At 44.6% G+C, this 14,531-nt stretch overlaps 1 protein-coding gene across 10 annotated transcripts in view; it reads left to right on the forward strand.

The window, feature by feature from the left end:
- GRIK4 (glutamate ionotropic receptor kainate type subunit 4) overlaps positions 1-14,531 on the forward strand; it is a 410,374-nt gene that overhangs the window by 175,178 nt on the left and 220,665 nt on the right. Inside the window, exon 4 of one of the 10 annotated variants that reach the window (XM_079103138.1) lies at positions 3,979-4,027. The exons of the other annotated variants lie outside the window; for them this stretch is intronic. The gene's annotated coding sequence lies outside the window, so the exon portion shown is untranslated. The remainder of the gene's footprint in view (positions 1-3,978; positions 4,028-14,531) is intronic. 10 annotated transcript variants of the gene reach the window in all.

Below are 14,531 nucleotides of genomic sequence, written 5' to 3' on the forward strand. Positions count from 1 at the left end.
AGCGTGTGGAGCAGTAATGGAAGCCCTGGATATGAAGCTGCCCTAGGAGGGGAAGAGGGTCCTGGGTAGGACCCTGAGTAGTCCCAGCCTAGGAGGGCAAGTAGGGCAGTGGAGCCTTAAATTATCTGTGAAAGAGACGCCCTTTTGGAATCACAGACCCTTTGAGACGCCAGCAGAAGCAGTGGGATCTCGTTCAAAAAACCAAAACGGTCAAAAGGAGATTGGAAGTGTGCGAGCCCCCCTCGGCTTGACCCGTGAGCTCATGTGACGACCCCCGGCCTAAGGTGGGCCCTCCACTGCTCCCCTCTCCCCCCGTCCCTCCGTGATCCCCTCTTCTGGACTTTTGTTTTCCCCACCAACGCCTTCCCAGTCAGGTATGGAGGATGACATTTGCAAAGGGCTCAGGGATTCTCAAATCCCAGTGGCTCCAGACCACGCTCCATGTGAAGGGAAAGGTCACATGTTGATAGCTTCATTCCACACCAGGCCCACGGGCACCTCATCATCTCCCTTCTGTGAGCCGGTGAGCTTGGGACAGATATTCCCATTTTTGAGACCGAGCTGGGGAGAGTGAAGCAGAAAATAGGCTGCAGCCTCCTCTAGGGTCCAGCTTTAATTTACTTCAGATGAATTAAATATCACTTCCTGAGCCCCTTGCATTCCAGGTGGGGGAAGTCACTCAAACAAAGTCATAGAGGCAGGACCATCCTGAGCAGAGAAAGCACCTGGGTGCCTGTCAGGGACTGGGTGCGTGGGAGGTTGCCGAGGAGAAATGAGGCTCTGCACCGGGAGGCTGGAGCCTGATAAAGGTGGTCCTAAAAGCAACGAGGGTAAGGGGTCTGGGCTGTCGTGTAGGAAGTGGGGAGCTGGCCCAGGTTGGAAATGGGAATGACCTTCTCAGAGCTGAGGTGCCCAGAAGCCCACACCTCAGTTTGTACAATGATAGAGCTCATTAATTTGCCCTTTGTGAATTGAGTGACTGCTGTGTGTAGACTCAGAGTCTCGATTCCAGAGATGCAAAGATAAATAAGATGTGGTCCCCACCTGCAGTGGCAGCAGCCTGGCTGGGGAAACAGGAACCTGGTTTTTAATAAGCTCAGACCCTCAGCATCTCCTGCCCGACATTCACCACTGTGCACGGGAGTCCTTCCAGCAGCGAGAGAAGACTAACTCCCAGACATTTCCAGGAGGGGAAGCCTGCCCAGCAGCCAGTGCTCTGACCAGGGCCATGGAACCATGCAGGAGGGTGGTTCTACATGCTCATCCCCAAGCTTCATGCAGAGCAGCAGGGCCCTGGTTGGAAAGCCTATTTGCACAGCCCTGGGCTGAGATTTCAACCCAGAGAGTCAGAGAGGGCATGGGCAAGGATTAGAATGCAAATCCTCTAAATATTTACTGTGGGGACCTCTTCAGACCCAAGAGGGGAAAGAATGTGGAGGCAGTGGCTTCTCATTGTTCTGATGGACAGTTTGAGGTCCAGCTGGGAGATTTCTCTCACTGACCAAATGACCTTTAAATGGGGGCCCGCTGCTCTGCGCTCATCACAGACCAGGTTGCAGTAATGTGAGCCCCCGGCAGGGGTTCACCCAGCTACAACTGCGCTGAGTCAAAGTGAGTGAGGGTTGGGAAGGAGGAAGCAACCACAGGCATGCAGGTGGCAGTAGGCATCCATCAGGGACAGATGCCCTATGGGCCAGGAGGCTGGAAATATTTGTGTTGTCATGGGGCAAAGACCTGGCTGCCCCTGGGGCTTCTTCCCTGCTTCTCCTGCTGGTTGCACAGGGTGGGAGCTGGCCCAGGATGGAGGATAATGGAGAAGGGCAGGACCTATTTCTCCTTGGCCATGCTGCCTGCCCCACTCCCCACCTCCTAGCCTATTCAGAAAGAGAGTAAGAGGTAAAACCCTGGGCGATGGGATTTGATTTGAGACTTGGCTGCATCAGCCTGTTGGGTTCTCACTTCCTTACTTATTTGAAGGAAAATGACTCCCCTTGCTTCCTGTCCACCCAGGTGACATGAAGAAACTTAGAAGAAGAAAGTGGGAGGGGAGAAGTGTCGGGTGGGTGGGGGATGCTAACTAGGGAAGCCCAGCACCTGAGCCCGTCCAGCCCGGGGCTTCCTGGGCAGGGACCTGCTCTCCCCATGGCCCAGCTGCTGTGGGCTGTCACAGAGACTCACGTGGGCGCGCCTCCCCAACACCAGCTCTGCCCTCTCTGAAACCAGGCAGTCATCTGTGGCAAGAGGGCTTGAGGAAATTCTGAACTGCATTAAGCCGGTGTGACTTTTTGTCTTCTTAAGTGTCTGTCTGGACACGACACCTGATTCGGGGCAAAGAGATCAGCAGTCATGTTCTTGCTGGGTGCTGAGAAGCTTGACTTCTGCCTCCCACTCTCTCCTCTCTGTTCTCAAACACCCTCCCTCCCTTCCTTTCTCCCTTCCTTCCTCACACAAAGGCAGGACAGCCCTGGCCACAAGACTGCAGTCCTGTGACTGCCTCTGGATTCTGACCAGGCCGCCTTTGCCCCTGATGTCCCACAAGTGTGTAAGTCAGCAGCCTCCCAGGGCCTTGCTCCTCTTTGTCTTTATCCAGGTATTCTGGAAGGAGCAGAAAAATCTCAGACTCCCAGTCGACTGGAAGTGCTGTGAGCAGCGGCTGTAAACGCTGAGCATCCATATTCAGGGGAGGATGCTGGCCAGTTTACATTTTCCCCTAGGAGGACAGGGAGAGAAGGAATAGGCTTAGGCAGCAGCCAGTGGCTTAGGCTGGGGTTAAGGAAGAGCTCAGTGGCACTGGATGCAGTGATTTGCTCGGCTCCTTGGTCCCGTCCTCACTCGCGTTCTAAGCCAGGGTTGCTCAACCTCAGGCTGTAAGCACAGTCTTGCTCTGGCCTGGGATTAGTCCTGTCCCTGGGATGGAAGGCAGGAAGAGGGGAGAGTCTCCCACATATTGAGCACTGTCTGCATGCTGAAGTTGAGCAAGATACTTCCTATCCAGTGTCCTCTCATCTCTGGTGGGCTGACAATACCCAGGGCAAGCGGTCAGCCTGTTGCTCTTGTCTGGGTCCCCTCCCAGCCTCCACCAGCATCCCCTTTGTCCTGCTTCCACTCACCTCTTTGCTGGTCCCTTCCCTCAGGTTGCTGGGCAACCTTTTCTGCCCTCCCCTCCCCTCCTGGTCATCCCTCCTGGTTTCTGCTCCAAGCTGACTCGAATCTGAACCATTTCACGACCGCAGAAAGGTTGGTGTTGAAAGCCAGAGTTGTTAATCAGTGGGATGATCTGCTAAGAAGGAAGGTGGCCTCTTTCAGTCCTTTATAGAATAAAGTGCTTAAAGAATTAAAACAATAGGTCTTGGAGTTTTATTTTATTCTATTTTTTAATATGCATGTTGGTTCTTGAGTTTGGTAAATTGCCTAAGTTTTTTTTTTTTAAGTTATCTTGAACATTTTGAGTTTTAAATATATTAGATTTTTAAGAAACCCAACAAATAAGAGATTTCACATTCTTCTACAGATACACCATGATAATTGAATAGTGTTTTATGCATGATCAAACAAATTCTTAATTAAAAATAAGTTTTTGAAGTTAATAGAAAGACTACAGTAACTTCTAGGGGCACACATAAAGCACTATTTTCTACCATCTGTGTGGCCTAGGTAGAGGCAGGGTGTGTGTGTATGCGGGATGGGGAGGGACAGTGGACCTGGTAGAAGGTGGAGGCCCTTGTTCAGGTCTGGATTCACATCCCAGCTCTAGATTCACATCCCAGCTCTGGTGCTCACCACCCGTGTGACTTTGGACCATCTTCCGTACCCCTTGGACCTTGAAAGCTGCCTCTTTTAGTAAGAGACTCATCACTACCTCCCTCCTAGCTGTAGGCAGCACACAACTGAAATAAAGGGCATGAAGTCAGCTTCCTAGAGCTGAGGCAGGCGGCTCCCCCACACTGACGCTCCCTTCTTCTTACCCCTGTTCTTCAGGCCCCAGGAGCCCAGAGATTTTGTACACCCACCTTCTCATGTTCAAGAGGTATTTAATCTGAAATGAAAGAATTAGATAAGCTTTCCTCCCATCTAATATTAAAAACCAGAATTTACGAAATAGAAAATTAGGTGACAATGTCTAAACTTATTACAAAACGATTCTTCTTTTTGCCTAAAGATATTTCCTAGGGTGCTTCCATTCCAGAGCATTGTTCTCCATGTTAGATGCTAATATCCATCATGGAGAGGGGAAAGGCTGAAAGTTAAAGGCTCGTAGGCTCATGTTAAGAACCTGTGTTTCCTACAGGTCAATGCAAGAAAGATCTGGTGCAGTAATCTCCCCACCTGTGCTTTTGCTTTCTCCATGCTGTGATCATGGCTGACAAGAAGCGCAATAAGATATTGAGGGACAGAGAAAAGAGAGCTATATCACATTCACAAAATTTTATTACAATATATTGGTATAATTATTCTATTTTATTAGCTATTGTGAATCTCTTAATGTGCCTAATTTATTAATTAAACTTTATCATATTCACATATAGGAATAGAGCACAGTATACGTAGAGCGTACTACCTGAAGCGTCAAGTATCCACTGGAGGTCTTGCAACGTACCCTCCACAGTCCCCATTATCTGTGTATCTGTTGTAGGTAGGAAAACTGGAATTTGATAAAAATTCAAGTTGTTTCAAGAAACAACTTTTACATATAGCAAAATCCATTTAGAAGTGAGTGTTGCTGGAATGTGGAGTGTGTGTGTGCGTGTGTGTTTAGAGGGAGGGCCAGGGAGAGCCTGGCAAGTAAGGACTCCTATTGGCATGACCATTAAAGCTACTTCTGCCGGTCACAGTCACAGCACATTAAGGTCTGTTGAGGCAGAATTGGTCATGAAATCGATCAACACTGCATTTTGTGTTTGACTCTGGTTTATTGTAGACTGTTTTCTCCAGACATCCTCTGATGTGTCTTTGACCATGAGTAAACTGATATTGATCTTTCCACCATATTCCAGGCCTGGAGGCTGACTCCCCTGCAATCCTGCACCACCTAGCAGGTGTCAGGAATAATTTGGGATGGTACCTGGGCTCTCAGCTGCCCAGTCAGGATCGTGTGAGAGGTGGGTGCTGAGGGTGTTGATGTGTCCTGCATTGTCAGAATTAGCTTGTCAGAATTAGCTCAAGCTGGCCAGAAACTAAGCTTGCAGATGAGAGGTCATGACCCACAACTGAGGGTGGTTGGAAATTGGGGAGAGGGAGGAGGTATAGATCTAAGGATAGTCAATTGGGACTTCATGTTTATTCTAAGAGGGTGGGTTGGAGAGGGGCAGGGATATTTTAACAAGTCAGGGTGCAGTGTGGGTTGGAGGAGGAGAGACTGGTACCCAGAAAACAACTTAGGATCTCATTGCTCTTTCAGCATGTGATAGTGAGAATAGAGGAGTGGAGGGTGATGGTGGAAAGAAGGAAGAGAGAAGACTGGAAGGACAGAGGAGAGAGGGAGGAGTCATTAAAGATGACTCCAAGTTGTAAAAATTGGGCAAGTTCATTCATACATGTGACCATTCATTCTGTTAATGAATAGTTTTTGCACAGTACAACGTTAGCTGTGCTGCTCACTGGGGGGAACACATTTTCCTGTAGTGGACCATCTAAGGAAGGCCTTACGGACACACAAAAAGAGCAACTGCAACATCTGTGGGAACATGTGGGCAGCCCTGGCCAGGGGCGTGTGGGCAGTGGCTCAGAAAGACTTTTGGAACAGGTGACCTCTAGGTTAGTTGGCACAGTCAAATACTATATAGTAAGGCAAGGAAACAGGGCAAGGCCATCTGGTTGGTGGCAGAATACCACTGATAGCCTCTACCAGAACAGTTTCAAGAAAGTCAAAGCAACGGCAAAGCAGTGTTTTAAATCATATGTTTTCACAACAAAGGGAGGCATAGTGAGGCCAACAGATCAGCAGATGACCCATTGAAAAGAGGTTGGCACACGTGGTTCCCAAGGGGAGGGTCACGCCACATGGGGCCCTGTGCACAGGGGAAAGAGATGTGTCAGGAGCGAGGGGCTGGAGTGGGCAAGGGCCTTTACTGTGGTTTCTGTGGGAAGGGACAGAAGAGGCCGATACGCAGGCTTGAGTTTGGCAAGTCTGAGCACCTTCAGTAGGCTCTGGACGTCTAGTTGTTTGGTACTTGGTTCTGGGGTGATTAGGGCAGGTGACTAATGGCCCAGAGGCTTAGCACCCCATGAAGGAGGTGGGTGGGGTGTGGGCTCTGGATTGGTTGGTTTGTGTTTTAAAAACACTCTGGTAGGTGAGTTGGTTACAATCTGTAGGGAAAGGCTAACCTGGGAGAGGCCATCTCTCTAGGGTCATTGCTTTGCCCCAGGTCAGTTCAATATAAGTTAAGGATTTCTCACATTTCTAGATGGCATTTTTCTCTTTTAAAATTCTCCATTTGATCATACTCTTTCCACCATGATGGCAGCAATGGCATTTTTGCAGTAGGATTAATTGAGAATCAGAAGGATTTTGAGGCTTTTCCAAAGAGACCTTGGTTCAGTCTAGGAGACTGACTCCCGACTGGCTCTTCTGAGCAGCAACTCGGGCTTCCCCGTCTGGGCAGCGCCAGCAGACTTCCCCCAAGCATCGCTCTCCCATCATTTGCATGCACACCCAGTGCCTCCACGTTTCAAGGAATCTTTTGCAAGCCTGTGTACTGTTCTTTCTATAAAGAAGGGGGAAGAACAGCCTGCGCTGGGGCCTTTGGAGCATGGAGTGAACCCAAATGAGATTTGCTTGGCAATTATGTTTTCCTTAATGCACTTTAAAGGAGGCGGTAACTAACAGGGTTTTATTCAGACACCAGCCATTCCTCATTGGTAAATGTGCTTCATAGCAGAATCCTGCGCAAAGAATTCTGAAGGGTTTGAATTCCGAAGTCTGCAGTGAGCAGGAGAGGGAGAAAGGAGGTGCTGAGAGTTGGGGTATCTGTCCTGGCCTCTGATAACTGACTTTCCCTCCCCACTTCCAGGAGCTAAGGCTTTAGGGTGAGTCTCAGATTTCAGGTGGTATTAACTCTTCTTGAAGTTAACTTAGAGCTTCACTGGAGTCTGGGGTCAGGCCCCAGACTCTGGGGGTCTGTGGCGTGAAGCATCCACTTTTATCCTATAAAGGAGATTGGATAGACACCATCTGGAAAGATCTAGGTGCATGGTGAATGGGGAGCAGGGTAAGGAGGGAGAGAGAGGAGAGACCCAAGGGGAATGCAATGGACCCAATATGTGCACACTCCTGAAAATTCATATTTTGAGTGCTAATCACCAATGAAATGGTATTTAGAGATGTGGCCTTTGGGAGGTGACCAGGTCATGAGGGTGGAGTCCTTATGAATGGAGTTATGCTCTTGTAAAAGGGGCTACAGAGAGTTCTCTCAGCTCTCACCCAGGTGAGGACACGGTGCAAGATGGTCACCTATGAGCCAGGAAGTGAGTTCTCACCAGACATGGAACCTGCCAGAGCCTTGATCTGGACTTCCCAGCCTCCAGAACTGTCAGAAATAAATTTCTGCTGTTTAAACCACCCAGACTATGGTATTTTCTTACAGAAGCCTGAAGGGACCAAGATAGGGAGAGAAGGAAAAATCATCGCCCTTCAGGATTCTCATACTACTGGTCACAAAAAAGAGGACCTCAATGAGATTGGGACAGTCTGCAGCATGAGCGGCCTTGACTTATTATTTGTCACCAAGGCTTATTGCCCAGACTTGCTTGCCATCTGAGCTCCCTAACCCCTTTGTCAAAGGCACTTCCCTTCTACTCTCTGCCCTTCAGGGCTTCACTCCTGACCTCTGTCCCCTCCATCACCCTCAGCAAGAGGGCAGGCAGCTCATGGGTTTTGGCAGTGGTGGGAGGTATCCCAGTGTTTAACACAGCAAGGGTAATGGTGATGGCCAGGACCTACACCTGCGGCTGGTCCTAGATCTGCCTCAGAAAAGTCACCGAATCACAGAGGATCAGGACCACTTGATTAGGAAACAAGTTCAGAGGAGTCAAGTTACTTTCTGAAGGTCACACGAACATACTTTAATGGTAGATTCCAGGTATTGGACCAGACCTTCAGCACAAGTGTTGGTTTCTCCACATACTATGCTCATCTCCAGAATAGGGTTGGTAAGTCTTGCCCAATCTTCCTCACAGTGAACAGAACATCTGAGAGAAATTTATCAACTGTGAAGCTCTATACAGTGGTTCTCAGTGGGAATGGTACCTGTTGTTTTAGACACATTTGGATTTTGAGGTACAATTTACATATAATAAAGTTCACCTTTTATAAACATACAATTCTTTGAGTTTTGATAAACACAAGCATGTAAACACCACCATAAACAAAATATAGAGCAGTTATATTAGCCCCCAAATTCCCTTGATTACTTTGTTGTTAGTCCCCCTGACCCCCAACTCCTGGCAACCACTCATCTATTATCTGCCTCTATTGTTTTGCCTTTTCCAAATGGTCATTTAAGTGTCTGACTTCTTTCACTTAGCACAGTGTGTTTGAGGATCCCCCAGTTGTTGCCTTCGTGAGAAGTTTGCTCCTTTGCATTACTGAATGGCATTCCATTGTGCGGATGGACCACGGCTTATATCCATTCACCAGTTGAAGGACATTTGGGTGTTTCCAGTTTTCCATGACCATAAAGAAAGCTGATGTATCATGACAATGCAAACTGAATAGGCATTTTGTAAACCTGTTAGGTCAGTTTTGGTTTTCACAGTGACTGGGGAAAGGGTGTTTCTGGCTCAATGGGCCAGGCTTGGGTGCCAGGTACCCTTCAGGATTCAGGATAGTCCAACACAATGAAGACATCTCCTTCCTGTTAAGACTTTTAGGTAGTCTACTAGACATTCATGTGTGATAAACCTGTTTATAAATATCTAAAACTAGAAACTTTATTTGTCAATATGGAGTATTTTTTTCCCCAAGATTTGATATGCATTGAATTTTCTGTGAATGTAACTACAAGGTAAATTGAGAAGAATATGCTTTGTTTTGTTCTGAATTTTATCAGCAGTTGTGCACCATTTTGGAAAGTCACATCACCATTCATCCTTCCTGCCAACTCAGCTTGTGGTATTTGAGTTACCAACGCGACTCTCCTGTATTTGTCTGAATTCGTAGTTGCTGTGTTCATAGTGACTCTACATAAAGGTGCAATCATCCGACTGCTTCATTATGTCTTCCAGTTTAGTCATACTCAAGCATTTGCATAATGAAATACTTATTATTTTATTATAAATTACTTTCTTTTTATTACCCCTTTATATTGTAGTTAGGGAATTATGTGGATTTTTAAAAACAATTAGGTATGCAGTTATATATAAATTCCATTTCCAAATAGAAAAGGAGCATTACAAAATAGTTATTACAGAAAGGGAGTGTTCCTTCTTAAAGAGTCACTGCTCTTTGTAAGAGTTTTGTGATCAGGACACTATCCAGCAGTACAGACAGGGCCCACATCCTGAGTGAAAGGATTTGATTGACAACTGACAATTATAGGAAAATATTCACATTCTGGGCATTGCTATGGTACACGTTATGGTTCTTGTGGTCATATTCAGAGGCGCATATGTGAGCAAATATTTACTGAGAACCTGTTAGGTACCAGGTGCTTTCTAGTGGTGCTGATGATGGTGTTGCGTGTGTGTACAAATGAACAACATTTATATATACAAGTGAATGAAAAAGATAATTTTCAGGCAGTCATGAGTGCTAAGACAGATAAAATGAGTAACAGGCTTACCTAGGGTGTCCTGGAAGGCATCTCTGAGTCAGACCTAATGGTGAGAAAGAGGCAGACTTGCAAAGATCTAGGGAGAAAGCATTCTAACTGCAGGGAACAGCGAGGAAAAGTGGCCTGAGATGACAAGCATTTGAGCATGCTTTGGGGAGGAAAAAAGACCCAATGTTGGGAACACAGAGAATATAGGAGGGTGGAGGGAGGTGGAATCAGCAAGGAGAGCATGGTCCAAATTTTTTAGGGTCTTATAGTCCATGGTGAGGTGTTGGAATGTTGTTGTTTGCAGCAAAAGCTTTTGGGATATATTGAACACGGGAATGATATATCTCAGTTATTCTTTAGAGAGATTGTTTTGGCCATGCTGCAGGGGGACTGGGGAGAGAGACCGGTTAATAAGGCAGTACTGCAGTTCAGAAGAGAGATGGTGGAGTCCTAAAGTTAAAGCAGTGGAGAAGATAAAATGACCAGGGCCTATGGATATGATTAATTTTGGAGTGTTAGCAAGAGACTGAATCTGAGCAACTGGGAGGGAAGTGGTGCTATTTAGGGAAACGAGGATTAATGGGAATGGTGTAAATGGGTTTCTTTTGGCCAAGTTCAATTTGAAACACCTGCTAGATATCCATGAGGAGGTAGCAATTGCTAGCCAGGTATACAAGGTCAGGTGAGGATGCAGGCTGCAGATGGACATTTAAGAGTCATTAGCGGGGAGATTTTTGGTAAAATAGCAGCCACAGTGGCAGTATAGTTTTTGGATCTTCCCAAAATCCCACATAAAATGGACAGAACAATGAGATAACAAAACCAAGAACTTGGGCTAGGGATGTGGCTTAATGGTAGAGTGCTTGCCTAACATGTGTAATGATCTGGATCCAATATCTGGCATCACAAAAAATCAAAACAAAACTAAAAGTTACTTCAAAAACCAAAAGTCATAGACAACATTTATAATAAAGCTAGGTGACAGGTTATGTCCTTGAGCTCTAAAAGATGATAAGGTATGAAGGAACCTTAATAAATTGAGGCTTATTTGGTTTTGGTACATGGAAAGCAGAGGGAAGGTGTACCTGAGAACAGGTACACCTCAAAGTAGAAGCAGATGTTAGCTAGAAAATGTGATGGGCCAATGTGGAAACAGCAGCTGAAATTGGGAAGGGCTCTGCTCACTCTGGTAGCAGATGGGTACATGAAACCCTTCAGTGGACTGGGGGACCCCGGTAATATTTCTAAGTATAATGCACTAATAAAAGCATTTAATAAAACCCGACCGCCAGAGCTCCCACCCAGGGTCCCTGCTGAAGAGAACCTTCTGGACAGGGTCAGGGAACAAAGACAGAAGAAAGAGAAACTCCAGATAAAAGTTGGTGAGGGGACTAGAACCAGAAAATCTCAGAAAGCAAGCCACTATATATATGTATATACACATTTTATTTGTCTTAGTTATACATGACAGTAGAATGTATTTTGACACATCATACATAAATGGAGTATAACTTCTCAATCATGTAATCATATATGTAAATAGGGTAATAATGTCCGATTCACTCTACTATCCTTCCTACCCCTTAATCCCCTCCCCTCCCATTATATGAAACAATAGAAGTGTGAGCTCAGTGGAGTTAGAACAGGCATCTGAACAAAGCCTCTAACAATGTAGGAAAATTTATTCCATAGAAAAACAAAATGATTCAATACAATGCCATAAAAGTTGCTACAAGAAAAAGAGAATGGAGAGAATGGTATCCCCATAGAAAATAAAAGCACACCAGAAAGACATGCTAAAAATAAAACAAATGACTTGTGCTAGTTAGATTTCTGTAGGTCTGACAAAATGCCTGAGATAATATACTCAAAAGAAGGAAAGTTTTATTTTAGCTCATGGATTTAGAGGTCTTAGTCTTTGGTCACTTGGCCCCATTGCCTTTAGACCCATGGTGAGGCAGAACATCATGGTGGGGAGTGCATGATGGAACAAAGCTATTTACCTCGTGGCAACCAGAAAGCAAGAAAGAGAGAGGAAGAACCTATATATCAATATCCTCTCAAGACCATGCCCCCAATGACCTAAATTCCTCCCACTAAGCCCCTCCTCCTAATGGCTCCACCCACTCCCAGGAGTGCCACAGACTGGCACCCAAGCCTTTAGCACATTGGTCTTTGGGGAATATTCGAGATCCAAGCCATGACAACACCATATATATATGGTATATTATAATGTATATAACATACTATTTTATGATGGGCTCAAAAGCATTTAAAAATTATATAAAACATGGAAGACAACATAAATCTGTAGAAAAACTTACAAATGGGGTGACAGGATTCAAGAAAAATTTGAAATAGAAGAAAAATGATTTTATAAACAAAAACTAAATCACAAGGAAAACAAGAGCAAGTGAACAGTTTAAATAAAGGCACAAAGGAAGAAAAACTTTAGAATCAAAAGGAAATTAATAATGAGATAAAAATGATTAGTGAAAAAATGACAAATACTAAATGTAGGCAAAGAAGACCCAAAACATGAATAATAGACACTCTGCATGATAAAAGCAATGCAAAAACAAAGCAACAGAGTAAATCCTAACAATGCTAATTCAAAAAAGCCCCATGAAATTAAAAATATGCATTTAAAGTTGTATATTGAAAGTGCAAAACTGTGTGCCTGAGAAAAGAATCAAAAAATATTCTAGTAAAATTACCGGGAGAAAGGAAAAAAAAATGCCCTTAGGCATCCAAGAAAAAAGAGTAGGTACCTTTATATGGGAAAGGAAATGATATCATCATCTGACTTTTCTACAGCCATATGTTATGACAGAAGAAAATGGAATAACACATTAAAGGTACTCAAAAGAGAAAATGTGAACATGGGCCAAGGATTTTATATTCAGCAAAATTGACCTTCAAGTATAAAGAGCATAAACTATTATTAACATAGCATATAAGAATTGAGAGAATATTGTTCCCAGGAGCCTGTCCTTAGGAATCTGCCAGAGAATGAGTTTCAGACAACCAAATGACCAGAGAGACATGGACACAAAGCAGGTGGTGAGTGTTAAAGTTACAGGTAGGACCAAGACGAAGTGAGGGCAACAGGGATATCATAGCATGCGTTGACCAGGTGAGCTGGCAAGGTGGACATAGTCTTTAAAATGGGGCATGTGGAGATCATGTGTGCAAAGCATTTGCAGCTTTTTTAGTAATCATAATTTGCTCTTGGTGGTATTAGTATTCTTGTTAGCTTGAGACTGTTGTATGTATAATGTGGGATAAAGCAAGTGAATAATTATGGGTCCTTCTATAATTTCTGTGTCCTCAAGGGGCAGGATTCTCAGTTCAAAAGACTGGAAGTACAGAGTAATATAGAAGAGATAGCATGGTAGAGCTGAACTTGAATTTTAATTCATGTGTGGGTAGATAGGTAGGTAGGTAGATAGATAGATAGATAGATAGATAGATAGATAGATAGATAGATAATAGATAGATAAATAGAGACATCTCCTCTTCTAGCGCTGTCCTCTGAGAAAGGTCTAGAAACATTGGCTAATGGATGGAATGAGCATCTCATGCCAGATTATGGGGGTCATGGTCTAACATTTCCCACTGAAAGGAACTGGGGCTCCGTGAAGCAATGGTGACCCAGGTCTGGGTAGCAGATACACAAGGTGAGTCTGGAACCAGCCCTGTCAAAAAAAGCGTAGGAACCAACTTAAAGAGACTACTGCTTGCCATTAATGATAATTTAGACTCTAATAAAAATAATAATTGCCTTAAATTGAAACCCATGTTTAAATGTGGGTTTAATATTTTTACATTAATGAGTTCATAATGACATACTAAAAATTAACTAATTGGTCATCTTCTGAGGAGGTCAGGGAACCAATTTATCTTGAAAAATGGGCAAATAAAAGGACATAAGCATATATCCTGTCATTCCTCTCTGAACTACACTCCTGGGTAACCAAATAATAGATGAAGGGCAGCGTCTCTGTATAAAATTATTCTGATAGGCGAAGACTAAAATGAATTTTGGATCTAGGGTTGAAGTTTTAGACATTGAGCACCAGTAGCTGCTGATACTGAAAAAAAGAAGAAGAAGAAAAAAAAAAAAAAGCAAACAGCAGATGCTATGTGCCTCCTGATCTTGATGAAAGAGCAGAGCATCACCACAGTCTTGGCTAACAGGATTGAACTTGAACCCAATCAAACCTCAGGATCCAGCTGCCAAGGTCAGGAATGCAGACAGGGGAATGTGTTGAGCTGCCCTGAGATGCGGCAACAGCATATAGGTGGTGGGAATCTCCACAGGGCAAATGAGCAGATAGATTGTCAAGGAAGGAAGAGGTAAAAACTAAAAGTCTTAGTAGACACAGTCTCAAAAAACCAGGCAGGACTAGGAATACGGTTGGTTGATGAAAACCATGAAAGAATACAAAGGCACAAATGATTAACACAATAAGTCAGGGCAGTGGTTGCTTTTGGAGGGGAGAAGGGGGTCTGTGCTGTGAAGAGGGCAGTTGGGGCCTTTTGGGTGACTGACAAAATTCCGTCTCTTAACCTTCTAGTCATTTACTAAGCCATTTATTTGTTTTGTGTGATTTCATGTATCAAATATGAATGAAATTTAAAGCCATGGTGTGAATGAGTTCATTTGGTAGAGATTATAGATAGGGAAGACAAGACTCAGCCTTGGGGACATTTCAATACTTAAAAGTCTGGTAAGGAGAGATTGAGGAGGAGCTATTATTGAGGCATGTG

Source organism: Sciurus vulgaris (assembly GCF_902686455.1).
Source record: "Sciurus vulgaris genome assembly, chromosome: 11".
Classification (NCBI taxonomy): Eukaryota; Metazoa; Chordata; class Mammalia; order Rodentia; family Sciuridae; genus Sciurus; species Sciurus vulgaris.